Here is a 17647-nt window from a genome sequence, read left to right on the forward strand (position 1 = left end):
CAAGTAATACATACTGTATGCACCTCCTTTGCTCTGATTCCAGGGGCAGAGACAGGGAGTTATTTTCTTCAGCACGGATTATCCCTAGACTGTACATAAAAAAGAGCAGAATCAGCAAAACTACATATCCAGCAGACTGTTTTCAGCTTTCTACTATGGCTGGATGTGAAGCCAACAAGCCATGGGCCAGGTAGGAAGTATTATGTCTGGACTTATGTGCTGGTGTGTTTGTTGCCAATGTGCTGTTCCCTGGCTGTAAATCCTGTCAGTAGTTATGCGTTCCCTTCTTCTGCTCAAGTCCCCTGTGTATACCGGTACTGAGCACCTGAGTCCAGGAACTGCTATGGAGTGCCCGCTGCATGCCATTTCAGCCTTGCCCATTCCAGCCACTTCTGTACCCAACTGCACGGATACACAACCAAGTGTTGCCTCGGGATATTTCTTAGTGCTGTCAAGTGATCTATTTTTTGCTATAGTTTCATCACTGTCCCACTGCCCTTTAATGGGAACAGCAGGTATTGTTGGCATCATCCATGCTATGGGCAGGCCTTATTAAGCACTGTTCAGTCAGACAGTAGCAGGTTTGTTGTTCTGTATTCTGGAGATGATATGCTACATATTTGTCAAAGTTATACATGAGTTGATCATGCCTAAGAGTGCAATACGCTTTATTTTTTAAAATCCTTTTATTTTGCAGCAGTTTCAGGGAGTTGTTTAGCTAACATCACATTATGTGCTATGGAATCAAAACTCCACAGGATGAGGGGAGGGTAGAGTTTTATATCAAGTTCTGATTTTCTTTGCTTTTGTCAGAGACCCTTAGCGTGAACCGCATGGATCGCACTAGTGATGGCCCTCATTTGTCCTGAAAAAGTTCTAACAACCCTTGGATTGGGTGGATGTTTTGGTACCTGACCTGTCTCCTAGTTAGATACTTAAGACTGAGGACTAGCCCCAGGGAAGGAACACAGGCATACTTGTAAAGCTTTTGCCATGCAACACCAGACCATTGGTCATGTGAGCAAGCTCCCAACTAGCAGCTATTTCAAGTTGAGGACTGCAACAAGCAACAGCGGGTTGTGGGGAGGAACAAAGGTGGCTGATGGGGGAAACTCATAACAGTCTTGAGAGAAAATCTGTACATTAGGGTTCCTCTTTAAATTTAACCCAAAGGTAGCAATTCTTATTACTGCAGATATTAAAAACAAAAAAACCTGTGACATTCAGGAAAAAATCCTTCTCCTTTCACCAGCTGCTGGTACCAACATCAGTCTGGAAGACTTTTATTTTTAAAACATAATTCCAGGAAAATATATGGGGCTATTTGCTCCATCTGCCACAAGAGTGTCAGGCAAAGAGAAAAGACAAAAGGATATCTATGGATATTAATTCTGAAATGACATGTAGAAGACAAATGCAATCTCCAGCCTAAAAAGACTTCAAGATTTAAGAGCCTGAGTGGCATCAAAGCAAAGAGTAGGAGCGAGCAAGAAGAGATACCACAGCTTGTACTTCCAAGTTGTGGATTATCAGCGTTTTCTTTTTGTTCATTTTACAGCCTTCACATGCTGAACAGCATTGCCACTAAACATAAATCAAGGGTGTATGAAAAGAAAAACACTATTAAAAATTGCAGAAAATGCAAGTGCAATGTTTTCACATTGAAAATATTATGATAAAGGATGGAACATTAAATTATGAATCAGGGGATTGTCATAAAACAGCACATAAAGAAGGGTCCTGTGGGAGCCAAGGAATTCCAGCTGATACCACCATGACTTCAGTTAGTCTTAGGATTGGTCCTCCATAGCTGGCTTGTAAGAGGCTTGATTTCTGTGCCAAAACCCTGTTTTTGAAGCTTCAGATAGGCTTTTGCATGGAGGCTCCTGAACAACCATGGGCCCTTTTAAGAACTGTTACAGTTTTGTAGCTAATAAGTGGTCCATTTGTATGAGAACATAAGAGCATTCAGGGTTGATATCCAGCCTGATGATGCCATTTAATGTGGTTACCTTTGAAATATAAGACTTATGGAGCCACTTTGCATGTTGCTCTTTTAAGAGGCAGCATTGCAGCTCTGTGTAGACTTGTACATGATCTAAAGAAGGGATCAGCAACCTTTGTCATGCGGCCCATCAGGGAAATCCACTGGCGGGCTGGGACAATTTGTTTACCTGCAATATTCACAGGTTTGGTCGATCGCAGCTCCCTCTGGCCGTGGTTTGCCGCCATTGGCTTGGAACAGCGAACCTTGGCCAGTGGGAGCTGTGATCAGCTGAACCTGCAGACGCTGTAGGTAAACAAACCGTCCCTGCCCGCCAGCAGATTTCCCTGATGGGCCGCGTGCCAAAGGTTGCCGATCCCTGATCTAAAGCAAGCCAAGAGGTGACAGGGGGAGGAAGTTGACATGTTCCCATCACCATGGGTTAGGAGCTGCTCCAGCCTAACTTCTCAAATAATTCTAGCTTCCACATCAAGGGTGAAATCCTGGTCTCATTGAAGTTAATGGAAAAAACTCTCATTGACATCAGTGAGGTCAGTATTTCACCCAAGTGTCTAGAAACATACAGCCTTGAACAGTCAAGACCTGACCACAGCCCTCTGTGGTAAACCAACTACTAGAGCAGTAGCCCCAGTTTAGAAGCTTGCATTAAGCATTAGAGTTGTTAATGGGTATATTAATATGCATAACACTTTGACTAAGAAACCAGAACATACAAAATCAACATGGCACATATTAAATGGATTTTAAAAAACTGGTGGCAGGTCTTAGAACATAATTGTTACTGGGGAATCATCACTGAGCAGATATGTTTCTAGTGGGGTCCTACAAGGATTGGTTCTTGATCCATTGCTATTTGACATGGGAGAAAACAAAGTCTCTGATCGAGTTTGCAGAGGACAAAGATTGGGGAGTAGTAAATAAAGAAGAAGACAGGTGATCTTCTTTTGTGATCATCAGGCGATCTTCTGGATCATTTGGTGAACTGGATAAAAGCAAATAATGTGTGTGTTTCATTACAGCCAAATGTAGCATCATACATCTGGGAACAAAGAATATAGGACATACTACAGGATGAGGGGAATGGGAGGACTCCTGAGAAGCAGTGACTCTGAAGAGGACTTTGGGGGGAACCCAGGGTTGTGAGGTACCTCGCTACCACCTGCCCTTAGCCTGAGGAAGTTTTGTCTGTGCCTGCTTGGGGTCATCTCTCCAACTCCACCAGCTGTGGGCAACACAAGCATTCCCTTTCTAGGCCTTATAGGCGCTGCTGTTGCTTTACAGCTTAGCAGTAGACACAGTCTAATCCTCAAGCCCAATGAGAATCTCCCTGAAGTCCACTGGACTCTTGCAGTATTCACAGATTTCCTGCTTCCAAAGAAATGGTACACCTCAATTTACCAGTTATACCTCAAACCGCCATGCTACTTGACATACAGAACTTAGATATGTTTATAGTAGGAAAAACATACTAACTTTATGTAACAATGCATAGATATTCAAATAGTCAAGTAGAAATACTGAAAAAAGGGTTACATATAAAACAGAATAATACTTCTTCTAGAGCCTTAAAAAGATATTCTCATGTTTAGTAGAGCATTGCTCCCCCAAAACCCTTGCAGCACTTCACAACCAATTTGGCTGTGACCCTTCTTTCATGAGATAACCACACTGTTTGTCCCCTACATGAAGAATTCTATGTGTTTCCTTGTACCTCAAGATATATCAATCCCATCCTTTGTCTTTATTCATAAACAGGACACCCCCTGCTATTTGTTTCATCCCGTATATTTTCTCTTGTAGATTTTGCAATCTTTCATTGTGCCTCTGGTTTAGTATGCAGATGGCATACAATAAACAAGTGACCAGACAAGGAGATAGGTGTCTGTTGCCTGGGAAGTATTCTTTTCAGACAGAATATATGTCACCTCCTGGTGACCTGCCTTAACTCCAAGACCTTAAAACATAATTTTACTATACAGACATAACTCCTTAAATATTATCCATCCATCCATTTCACAATTATTGATGACCAGTGGGCTATTGGATCTTGGTAGAGACCTCACATAGCATCCTTTGGTAAACTATTATGCATATCTCTGACCCAGGGGAATTCCCGTAAAACCCTGTGTACCCCTTGTGTCCTCTATCAGCTGGCACCAAGTGGTCCCTGGGTCACAGCAGATAATCAGCTCAGCATCAGTGCAACAATGGGGGCACAGATCAGCATTCACGTCGCACTAACCGTCAGTACCCGGCCCAAGCTGGGGAAGCTAATGATCCAACCAGCAGGCCAAATTCAGTGTTGGATCCTAGTCACGTGTCACCTGAGGCATGTTGTGCATATGCTAAGAAGAAGTGCAACAATGAAGAATCAGAGCAGGCTGCACAGCGGGGACAGAAGGACGGGGAAGAAAATTGGCAGCATGTGACCTCCAGAAGAAGAAAGAGGAACGTCCATGTACCAGCAGTGGAGATACAGGTGAGCAACCGTTTTCATGTTCTCTCCACAGGTACTAATGCGGAGAGTGGACTAGATGATACATCTGAGGGAAGGGAGCAGAAGGAGACTCCACCGATTCGAAGGCATGAGATTCACTGTCCTAGGGATGGGGGTTCCACCACCACCGCTTCCAGGAGAAGGAGCCGGTGGTGGTGGTCGGGGACTTCCTCCTCAGGGGGACTGAGTCATCTATCCGCCACCCCAACTGGGAAAACCGAGAGGTCTGCTGCTTGCCAGGAGCTAGGATTCACGATGTGACGGAGAGACTGCCAAGACTCATCAAGCCTTCGGATCGTTACCCCTTACTGCTTCTCCACGTGGGAACCAATGATACTGCCAAGAATGACCTTGAGCAGATCACTGCAGGCTACGTGGCTCTGGGAAGAAGGATAAAGGAGTTTGAGGAGCAAGTGGTGTTCTCGTCCATCCTCCCTGTGCAAGGAGAAGGCCCGGGTAGAGACCATTGAATCCTGGAAGTCAATGAATGGCTACACAGGTGGTGTCAGAGAGAAGGCTTTGGATTCTTTGACGATGGGATGGTGTTCCAAGAAGGAGGACTGCTAGGCAGAGACGGGCTCCACCTAACGAAGAGAGGGAAGAGCATCTTCGCAAGCAGGCTGGCTAACCTAATGAGGAGGGCTTTAAACTAGGTTCACCGGGGGAAGGAGACCAAAACCCCAAGGTAAGTGGGGAAATGGGATACTGGGAGGAAGCACGAGCAGGAGAGCACAAGAGGGGAGGACTCCTGTCTCATTCTGAGAAAGTGGGACGATCAGCGAGTTATCTTAAGTGCCTATACACAAATGCAAGAAGCCTGGGAAGCAAGCAGGGAGAACAGGAAGTCCTGGCACAGTCAAGGAACTATGATGTGATTGGAATAACAGAGACTTGGTGGGATAACTCACATGACTGGAGTACTGTCATGGATGGATATAAACTGTTCAGGAAGGACAGGCAGGGCAGAAAAGGTTGGGGAGTTGCATTGTATGTAAGAGAGCAGTATGACTGCTCAGGGCTCCGGTATGAAACTGCAGAAAAACCTGAGAGTCTCTGGATAAAGTTGAGAAGTGTGAGCAACAAGGGTGATGTCCTGGTGGGAGTCTGCTATAGATCACCAGACCAGGGGGATGAGGTGGACGAGGCTTTCTTCCGACAACTAACAGAAGTTACTAGATCACAGGCCCTGGTTCTCATGGGAGACTTTCATCACCCTGATATCTGCTGGGAGAGCAATACAGCAGTGCACAGACAATACAGCAAGTTTTTGGAAAGTGTAGGGGACAATTTCCTGGTGCAAATGCTGGAGGTACCAAATAGGGGCAGAGCTCTTCTTGACCTGCTGCTCACAAACAGGGAAGAATTAGTAGGGGAAACAAAAGCGGATGGGAACCTGGGAGGCAGTGACCATGAGATGGTCGAGTTCAGGATCCTGACACAAGGAAGAAAGGAGAGCAGCAGAATACAGACCCTGGACTTCAGAAAAGCAGACTTTGACTCCCTCAGAGAACTGATGGGCAGGATCCCCTGGGAGAATAACATGAAGGGCAAAGGGGTCCAGGAGAGCTGGATGTATTTTAAAGAATCCTTATTGAGGTTGCAGGAACAAACCATCCCAATGTGTAGAAAGAATAGTAAATATGGCAGGCGACCAGCTTGGCTTAACAGTGAAAACCTTGCTGATCTTAAACACAAAAAAGAAGCTTACAAGAAGTGGAAGATTGGACAAATGACCAGGGAAGAGTATAAAAATATTGCTCAGGCATGCAGGAGTGAAATCAGGAAGGCCAAATCACACTTGGAGTTCCAGCTAACAAGAGATGTTAAGAGTAACAAGAAGGGTTTCTTCAGGTATGTTAGCAACAAGAAGAAAGTCAAGAAAAGTGTGGGCCCCTTCCTGAATGGGGGAGGCAACCTAGTGACAGAGGATGTGGAAAAAGCTAATGTACTCAATGCTTTTTTTTGCTTCTGTCTTCACGAACAAGGTCCAACTCCCAGACTGCTGCACTACGCAGCACAGCATGGGGAGAAGGTGACCAGCCCTCTGTGGAGAAAGAAATGGTTCAGGACTATTTAGAAAAACTGGACGTGCACAAGTCCATGGGGCCGGATGCGCTGCATCTGAGGGTGCTAAAGGAGTTGGCGGGTGAGATTGCAGAACCATTAGCCATTATTTTTGAAAACTCATGGTGATCGGGGGAGGTCCCAGATGACTGGGAAAAGGCTAATGTAGTGCCCATCTTTAAAAAAGGGAAGAAAGAGGATCTGGGGAACTACAGGCCAGTCAGCCTCACCTCAGTACCTGGAAAAATCATGGAGCAAGTCCTCAAGGAATCAATTCTGAAGCACTTAGAGGAGAGGAAAGTGATCAGTAACAGTCAGCATGGGTTCACCAAGGGCAAGTCATGCCTGACTAACTTAATTGCCTTCTATGAGGAGATAACTGGGTCTGTGGATGAGGGGAAAGCAGTGGATGTGTTATTCCTTGACTTTTTGATACGGTCTCCCACAGTATTCTCGATGGCAAGTTAAAGATGTATGGGCTGGATGAACGGACTATAAGATGTATAGAAAGCTGGCTAGATCGTTGGGCTCAATGGGTAGTGATCAATGGCTCCATGTCTAGTTGGCACCCGGTATCAAGTGGAGTGCCCCAAGGGTTGATCCTGGGGCCGGTTTTGTTCAATATCTTCATTAATGATCTGGAGGATGGCGTGGACTGCACTCTCAGCAAGTTTGCAGATGACACTAAACTGGGAGGAGTGGTAGATACACTGGAGGGTAGGGATTGGATACAGCGGGACTTAGACAAATTTGAGGATTGGGCCAAAAGAAACCTGATGAGATTCAACAAGGACAAGTGCAGAATCCTGCACTTAGGACAGAAGAATCCCATGCACTGCTACAGACTAGGGACCGAATGGCTAGGAAGCAGTTCTGCAGAAAAGGACTTAGGGGTTACAGTGGATGAGAAGCTGGATATGAGTCGACAGTGTGCCCTTGTTGCCAAGAAGGCTAACGGCATTTTGGGCTATATAAGTAGGGGCATTGCCAGCAGATCGAGGGACATGATCATTCCCCTCTATTGACATTGGTGAGGCCTCATCTGGAGAACTGTGTCCAGTTTTGGGCCCCACACGACAAGAAGGATGTGGAAAAATTGGAAAGATTCCAGCAGAGGGCAACAAAAATGATTAGGGGGCTGGAGCACATGACTTATGAGGAGAGGCTGAAGGAACTGGGATTGTTTAGTCTGCAGAAGAGAAGAATGAGCGGGGATTTGATAGCTGCTTTCAACTACCTGATAGGGGGTTTCAAAGAGGATGGATCTAGACCAGTGGTTCCCAAACTGGGGTTTGTGAACCCCTGGGGGTTCGTGAAATGTTATAGGGGGTTCTCGGGGAAAAATTCCCTAATGGTGGACAGAGCTGTCCCTAGAGACCCCGGGCAGCACGGGGCCAGCAGCCCAGAGCCCCTGGACTTCCAAGAGCTAAGCAGATCAAAGCAAGCTTATCTATCGCACTGAGGAGATTTAAACTTCAAGACTCCTTATAAGAAATGGAAAGGCAGGTGGATATTTTTTGCTGATTTTAAAATTAAATAGGCAGCTAGTATTGTTTTTAAAATTATTATGAAGAACAAGTTTAAGCTTTGTTGTAACGTGCGTTGTTTGCCTGGACTGCTCAAGACCTGAATGCTTGTGTAGGAGGAACTCTTGAGTTGGCTTCTTAAATACCTTCATGCTGCTTCACATCTCATACTCCTTGTTGAAACATAGGAGCCTTGTCTTATAACAGGCTTATTCAAAGTGATACAAGCTACGAAAGTGAGATCTTGGAAGTGCTGCTGTTTTCATAATGTAATAAAAATACTGGAATGATAAGTAATAAATAATAGAGTAATAAGCATGTCATAAAAACAAATTTTATATTTCCAAGATCACTGCTTTTATAAATTTATACTCAAGTAAAGGAGAAAATCCCTGGAAATATTCATTTTTAGGAGGGGGTTCACGAGACTTGACATTTTAGTGAAAGGGGTTCACGGGTTGTTAAAGTTTGGGAACCACTGATCTAGACTGTTCTCAGTGGTACCAGATGACAGAACAAGGAATAATGGTCTCAAGTTGCAGTGGGGGAGGTCCAGGTTGGATATTAGGACAAAACTTTTTCACTAAGAGGGTGGTGAAGCACTGGAATGGGTTACCTAGAGAGGTGGTGGAATCTCCTTCCTTAGAGGTTTTTAAGGTCAGGCTTGACAAAGTCCTGGCTGGGATGATTTAGTTGGGAATTGGTCCTGCTTTGAGCAGGGGGTTCGACTAGATGACCTCCTGAGGTCCCGTCCAACCCTGATATTCTATGATTCTATGACAATGGGGCCAAAATGGCTAATGAGGTCCTTTGAAGTATAAACCGGGGAATATTGAGTGTGAGTAGGGAGGTTATATACTTCCTTTGTACTTGGCATTGGTGTGACTGCTGCTGGAATACTGTGTCCAGTTCTGGTGCCCATATGTCAAGAAGGATGTTGAAAAATCGGAGAGGACTCAGAGAAGAGCCATGAGAATGAAAAAAGGATTTGAAGACATGCATTGTAGGGAGAGACTCAGGGAGCTCAATCTATTTAATTTAGCAGTGAGAAGGTTAGGGGGTGACTAGATTACAGTCTGTAAGTACCTACATGGGAACAGAAATTTCATTAACTAAACCATATGTCTAGCCTGCAAAGGTATAGCAAGATTCAACTGCTAGAAGTTGAAGCTAAACAAATTCAGACGAGAAATAAAGACACACATTTTTACAGTGAGAGTAATTATCTATAGGAACTTGGAACAAAGATTGTGGTAGATTCTTCATTACCTGAAATTTTTAAATCAAATTTGAACTTCCCCTGCAAGATATGATCCAGTTTTAACAGGAATTAGAATTGAAAATCCTATGGTTTGTGTTATTCAGGAGGTCAGACTAACTGATCACAACAGTCCCTTTTGGATTAACAGTCTATGAAGTCACAGGGCCAAGTATTATAAGAGTCATACTTGAGATTTGCGGGGACTTGCCCAGATCCATTTATGCACATACCTAACTGCAGGCACTATTGCAGTAGTTATTATTGGAAGGAAAGCAGTGAGAGAAAAGAAGGAGCAGAGGGGGTGTGACTGCTATAGTATTCGCAAACTGATGACACACACTGGTTTGGCAGCTGTCCAAACTATTGTCAATCTCTCAGACATATCCCTAATTCCAAACCTGTAGGGGTACATTCTCCAGTGTGATTGCCAGAACATCTGCTACTAACCACAAGGACAATGGTTGGTTGCTTGCAGCACATGGACAGCAATCCCTGGTGAAAATTTAGTATATCAAATACAGTGCTTTTAGTGCACTAAAAAGTACTGCATAATACTAGTTTCTAGTTTGGTCTTTGAAAATGTAAGTGTGTGGTAAAGAGGAGTTAGGCTATAGAAGTATATATAGATATAGCACTATCATGAGATTTCTACTGAAATCAGTTGTTTATATTGTTGATATAGGAGTGCAGAGTGACGGTTATCAGTTTTTATCTTGGAGCAGCTAGCTAACAATCCAGTTAACTATGAATACAGACTGATTTATCTGGGCACTGTTGCTTAGAGAAGCTTTCATAGATCTGGGGCAAGGTTTTCCTTTGGCATCAAAATTTAATTAAATGCTATCAATTCGCCTTTGCCTTGACTTTGATTATTTGAATTTCAATTGCCTTTAGGGAGAATAATATAAATGTTTATTGCTCACTATTCCACATCTGTTGTAGTTTAAAAGACTCAGTGGCCAAGAATTTTATGAAGCATCACTTAATAATTATTCAGGAAATGATTAGTCAATACATTATATGCCGAGTGTAAGCACACCCTCTGTTGTCCATATCACCATAATATATGTCTTCTGAGAGTTAGATTAAAATACAAATTTACACTGCTACCTACCAAAGGGCTGTAGAGGTTTGTCTCTCCACAGTGTCTGTTTTTGTGGGAAAAAGCATTCATCAGATATAGCAGAGTACGGAAGAACCTTGGTTCTGTGCTGAAAAAGAACATCTAATAAAACCCTTTGAAGAACTTTTTTAGAAACCACAATTAAGGGTTTGACCAAAAAAAAAAATGAAATCTCATACACCACCATTCAGTTTGCATTCCGTGAAATAGGTATGTGGTATAATAAGACAAGGGAGAGCTGATTTGCTGCCATTCACATAGCTGTAAGTGACATGCTGTTTTACAAGTATTCTGAAACCAACAAGTTTAGAAGGATTCCAGTGCTAATCTTGGCATCGTAGCCAAATCAATATTTGTGGAATTATATTTCTCCTGTCAAGAAAATCCCCATGTTGTTTCATATTCTCGTTGTGTTTTTGGGTTTTGCCATGTCTCTACTCTACTCATAGACTCATAGACTTTAAGGTCAGAAGTGACCAATATGATCGTCTAGTCTGACTTCCTGCACAACACAGGCTGCAGAATCTCACCCGCCCACTCCCACAACAACCCCTTAACCTATGTTTGAGCCATTGAAGTCCTCAAATCATGGTTTAAAGACTTCAAGGTGCAGAGAATCCTCCAGCAAGTGACCTGTGCCTCACGCTGCAAAGGAAGGCGAAAACCCCCCAGGGCCTTTGCCAATCTGCCCTGGAGGAAAATTCCTTCCCGATCCCAAATATGGCGATCAGCTAAACCCTGAGTATATGGGCAAGACTCACCAGCAAGACACCCAGGAAAAAATTCTCTGTAGTAACTCAGATCCCACCCCATCTAACATCCCATCACAGGCCACTGGGCATATTTACTGCTAATAGACAAAGATCAATTAATTGCCAAAATTAGGCTATTCCATCATACCATCCCCCCCATAGATTTATTAATCTTAATCTTGAAGACAGATATGTCTTTTGCCCGCACTGCTCCACTTGGAAGGATGTTCCAGAACTTCACTCCTCTGATGGTTAGAAACCTTCATCTAATTTCAAGTCTAAACTTCTTGATGGCCAGTTTATATCCATTTGTTCTTGTGTCCACATTGGTACTGAGCTTAAATAATTCCTCTCCCTCCCTGGTATTTATCCCTCTGATATATTTATAGAGAGCAATCATATCTCCCCTGAGCCTTCTTTTGGTTAGGCTAAACAAGCCAAGCTCTTTGAGTCTCTTTTCATAAGACAGGTTTTCCATTCCTCGGATCATCCTAGTAGTCCTTCTCTGTACCTGTTCCAGTTTGAATTCATCCTTCTTAAACATAGGACACCAGAACTGCACACAGTAGTCCAGATAAGGTCTCACCAGTGCCTTGTATATTGGTACTAACAGTTCCTTATCTCTACTGGAAATATCTCGCCTAATGCATCCCAAGACCGCATTAGGTTTTTTCACGGTCATATCACATTGGCACCTCATAGTCATCCTGTGATCCAACCAATACTCCGAGGTCCTTCTCCTCCTCCTCTGTTACTTCTAACTGATGAGTCCCCAGCTTATAACAAAAATTCTTGTTATTAATCCCTAAATGCATGACCTTGCACTTTTCACTATTAAATTTCATCCTATTACTATTACTCCAGTTTACAAGGTCGTCCAGATCTTCCTGTATGATGTCCCGGTCCTTCTCTGTATTGGCAATACCTCCCAGCTTTGTGTCATCCGCAAACTTTATTAGCACACTCCCATTTCTTGTGCCAAGGTCAGTAATAAAAAGATTAAATAAGATTGGTCCCAAAACCTATCCCTGAGGAACTCCACTAGTAACCTCCTTCCAGCCAGACAGTTCACCTTTAAATATTAAACAGTTGTAGTCTCCCCTTTAACCAGCTCCTTATCCATCTTTCAATTTTCATATTGATCCCCATCTTTTCCAATTTAATTAATAATTCCCCGTGTGGAAGCATATCAAATGCCTTATTGAAATCGAGGTAAATTAGATCCACTGTGTTTCCTTTATCTAAACAATCTGTTACCTTCTCAAAGAAGGAGATCAGGTTGGTTTGGCATGATCTACCTTTTGTAAAACCATGTTGTATTTTGTCCCAATTACCATTGACCTCAATGTTCTTAACTACTTTCTCCTTCAAAATTTTTTCCAAGACCTTGCATACTACAGATGTCAAACTGACAGGCCTGTAGTTACTTGGATCACTTTTTTTCCCTTTCTTAAAAATAGGAACTATGTTAGCACTTCTCCAGTCATACGGTACAACCCCTGAGTTTACAGATTCATTAAAAATTCTTGCTAATGAGCTTGCAATTTCATGTGCCAGTTCCTTTAATATTCTTGGATGAAGATTATCTGGGCCCCCAGATTTAGTCCCATTAAGCTGTTCGAGTTTGGCTTCTACCTCGGATGTGGTAATATCTACCTCCATATCTTCATTCCATTTGTCATCCTGCCACTATCTCTAAGCTTCTCATTAGCCTCATTAAAGACTGAGACAAAGTATTAGTTTAGATACTGGGCCATGCCTAGATTATCCTTAACCTCCATTCCATCTGCAGTGTTTAGTGGTCCCACTTCTTCTTTCTTTGTTTTCTTCTTATTTATATGTCTATACAACTTTTTACTGTTGGTTTTAATTCCCTTTGCAAGGTCCATCACTACATGGCTTTTGGCCTTTCTCACTTTATCCCTACATGTTCAGACCTCAATAAGGTAGCTTTCCTTGCTGATCCCTCCCATCTTCCACTCCTTGTAGGCTTTCCACTTTTTCTTAATCACCTCTCTGAGATGCTTGCTCATCCAGATTGGTCTTGGGATGCAGGCTTCTGATAGTTTCTGCAACTTTGACTTGAACTAATTCCAGGCCTCCTCCACCTTTAGACCCACAAGTTCTTCGTCCAATCCACTTCCCTAACTAATCTCCTTAATTTTTTAAAGTTAGCCCTTTTGAAATCAAAAATCCTAGTCACAGATCTATTTTTGTTTATCCTTCCATTTAGTTTGAACTGAATTAGCTCATGATCGCTCGAACCAAAGTTGTCCCCTGCAACTATTTCTTCTGTGAGGTCTTCACTATTCAACAAAACCAAATCTAAAATGGCATCTCCTCTTGTTGGTTCAGCAACTACTTGGTGAAGGAATCCATCAGCTATCGGATCCAGGAAAATCTGAGCCCTATTATTATTACTAACACTTGTCCTCCAGTCTATATCTGGGAAGTTAAAATCTGCCATGATCACATAATTCCCATTAGTATTTGCTTAATTAAAAACATTAAAGAGGTCTCTATCCATATCCAGATCAGATCCCAGTGGTCTATCGCACACCCCAAGCACTACCCCTGGGGAGGCTCTAGTAGCTTTCTTCCCCAATGTATTTCCTTGATGGATGAACCAATTCCAGTCTATAGACTGTGAAGCACATTGGGCTCTTTCTTGAAAGACATCAGTCACTACTGTATGTATTTACTGTAGAGCATAATCAAATGTTAGACATTAAGTCAAGGGAGAGAACTAAATAAAGAGATTTTTAGGAATAGTGATTCACTTTGACAGTAGTTTCCCTTGTTTCTCTACAGTTATTTTTACAGCTAAAACTTCCTGAAGGAAAATCTCTTCCTTATGACCCAGCTTCTCCTCCTGCGTGATCCTAACCTGTGCTTGTTTGGAACATGAGTCTGTTGTCATACACATGGCTGCTATATCAAGACATCAGCATTAAAACTTCACTGCAGGATGAAGCAGGAAGCAACATTCGGTGAGCAACCTCTCAGCTGAAGTTTAATAGGAGGGTACACTGATTTGTACATATGTAGCTGTACATACACCATATTTACATATTTTTATGTTTTATAATATTGCAATTAAAATTAATTTTAAAAAATTGCTTCTCGGTCCTTTTTCCATTCCTTCACTCCAGCTCTCTCTTGAATTATACAAGACTGGTTTTACTCCATTATTTCCCATGCTCCCTCCTCCTCCATTTCTTTCCCTATATTGTTCTGTTCCTCCATAGTATTTTAGTCTTGCTTTCCCCAGCACTCTTTTGTTCTTCTCCATTCTTAATCTCTCTCTCTGGCCCCACAAACCCTCCCCAGTCTCCCTTCCTTTGCCTCCACTCCCCCAAATCTCTTGCCTCATATCCATGACCTGTTCCTGGCACCCACGCCCACCTCTTTCTTTCCAGGCAACACTCGTCACTCATTGCTCCTGAATAAACTCCCTCCCAAAACAGCCATCATCAAGCCCCCCAAAATTAATCAGTATTTATCCCACATGTGAACTTGGGCTCTTCTCACCTTTTACTTGGGGTACAGGGAAAGAGCTACAGTCCCTCCTCCACCTCTTTCCCAGGTCACAGGAATAGTAGGGACAGTTTTCTACTCGCTCCAGATCACAGAAAGGGAGCCACTTCTTTCTTTAAGGGAACAGAACTAGAAGAGTCTTTCCATTTCCAAACATTTCTCACATATTCATCTATACATAAGTGGAGGTACCTTTTTAACAGCTTGAAAGCTCAGTCTTAAAGCCTACTAAACTCTTTTCTCCACATTTTTTTATATTAGGGTGGGCATGGTTAGAGAAGCACAAGGGATTTGGACACCTAATTCTCATTTAAATTAAAAAGGGAATTAGGGTCCACATCCCTTAGGCAGCTTTGAAACACACATACACCAGGGTCCCCACAGAAACAAGCCTACTTTGGGCTACACTTAATTTCTGTTCCTGCTCCCAATGAACTCGGTGGCAGAACACCTGATGACTTCAGTAGGAACAGGATTGGGTTCTATATTTGCAGGATCTAAAAAGATACCCTATTGATTTAACACAGCCATTTTTGTCCTTAGTATTTTGAGAGGGGCCTGCTACAGTGCTTTTGCCCAAGTCCTCCCATCTATCCCCATCCACTGTGATTAGAGCCCTATGCAAAGGTCTTGTTTAAGGATCTTAGGCTGGAGCAGAAAGAGGATTTTGGGGGCACACACAAACACAAGTAACTCATTTTTTTATATTAGAAGGAGGGAACTGGATAATTTCCAGAAGCATACTATAGCTGCTCGTGATGGAATCAATGCAGAGCAGACAAGATTTAGAAAACGTGTGTATGGGAGAATGGTCTAAAGAGCTGGGGAGTCTGAAGAGACACTATTCTTCATTGTCTCTCCCCATCTGCCAGAGGGCTTTTCATGCATTCTTGCAGGCTTAAGCACCAGCATTTATATGGTACTTTACAACCATAAGCAAATAATGAAACCATCACCAAACCCCTGAGAGATAGGTAGTTGTCTCCAGAGGAGGAACTTAAGATAGGAAGGTTTAGTGACTTCTCACTAAGGACACATGGAGTCATGTTGTCCACTGGTAGCTGATGGGATTTATCGTTCAGTACACTAGAACTCCAATTTGTCAGCCACTGGCTGAAAGGATGCTGCAGAACAATTCACCAGTGATTGGGATTCAAAAGTGTGGGTCAGTTAGGATCTGGACAAGGCAAGATCTTCCAAATGAGATTTAATTTTATGCAGGTCTGGGTCTATGAAAAACTCTGCCTGCATTTCCCTCTGAAGTGTTACAATTTTCACTTTCATAAAATTTCACACAAGTCAGCATTTCCAACATGAAAAGCTAGGAAAGTAAAAGTGAGTTTTGTACAAGACAAATAATTGGTTTTAACATTTTCACCTCATTCTATTGACTCCTCTTCACATTTCATATCTAGTATAAGTCTTTAAAAAAAGCCGATATTTCTTCACATGCTGTTTTCCTTTCAGTGCCAGCTTCTCAGCTTGGTCCTCCTATAACACAGAAAGACCTACAGTGCTGAGACCATCACACTGCTCATAGTTCACAATTTTCCGAAGTGATGAGCAGTCAACTCTAAATGGAGTCAATAGGAGCTGCCAACTTTGCAGTAGGTGACAACAGTGGCCTACTTTGTCTCCTGTGGTAGAAGTTGTTTGGTAAACATTACTAAGGTGGCCTTCTCACTGCTTTGGCGCTTGTAAAGTGGTTCATTAGACCCCCACCTTGAAATGCAAGTGTCCATCTCAGGTACTGCTATATCTCCCCACCCCACCTATTGCTGTAGTATGTGAGTGCCTCACAATCATTAGTGTATTTATCTTCACAACACCCCCGTGAGGTAGGAAAGTGCTGTCATTCCCAATTTCAGGTGGGAAATTTATGCACAGAAGTTGAGTGATTTGTCCAGAATCACAATTAAAGTCTGTAACAGAGCAGAGAATTGAACCCAGGTCTCCCAAGTTCTAGGCTAATGCTCTAACACTGGACCATCCTTTCTCTCACAGGTGTGACTGCAATTTAATATGTGCTAATATTCTCAGTGTTGTACATCAAACAGAAGGAAAGACTCTGTTCACTCCTTCTCACGGTCAATGTGGACAAAGATTTTTTCAGAAGGATCTGAATGAAGAGAGGGTAGTGGCTTAGTAAATGATGATGGAAGGCAGTTGAATGGAATATCGATGTCATTCTTTTAATTAAAAAGGGACTCACTGCATGATCAGAACATTACACATATAACTTATTAGCCCCCTTCCTTGCTTCTGAGAAGTAATAATTTGAGACGAGAGGATAACTTTGCCATAGGTTTGGAGTTCCAATTTAGTGTTTTGTCAAAGGTGTTTCTTCCCCTTCCTATCTTCTGCCTGCTCTCCCCCCTCCCCCGACACAGGCACTACTAGGTTTTCTCCAACCACTGAAATGTGGGGGAGCTTCCTAAATTTGGTTTTACACACATGAACTAGGAACAGTTGTCCAGGAGAGGGTGAGATTTTCTTGAAAATAAAAGAAAAGACTAACATGCCAGCCTTTACTTCACTGTTCTCTGTTTAGTACTAACCTTCATATAGTACTAAGGAAGACTCTTGCCTATGTTTCTGCTGTTTCTATGTGAAGATATTACTCCAATGTGAGCATGCTGTAAATGAAAGCTCCTTAATAAATATTGAGTGAATTGGACACATTGCAAGACATTTAGATAACCTTGCAAAACAAGGAAACTTACACTTCACCTGTCAAAAGTGGGTCTGTTCCATTAAGCTTGGCAACTGTCAGTGTCCCTCTATTGAGCAGAGAGAGACCTGGCCCCTGAGGAATAATATGTATAGTCACTTCACACTGGACTTTCCAATGGGTTTTATGGAGCTAACTATATAGACATTCT

The sequence above is a fragment of the Malaclemys terrapin genome, chromosome 6 (genome assembly GCF_027887155.1).
Source record: "Malaclemys terrapin pileata isolate rMalTer1 chromosome 6, rMalTer1.hap1, whole genome shotgun sequence".
NCBI lineage: Eukaryota > Metazoa > Chordata > Testudines > Emydidae > Malaclemys > Malaclemys terrapin.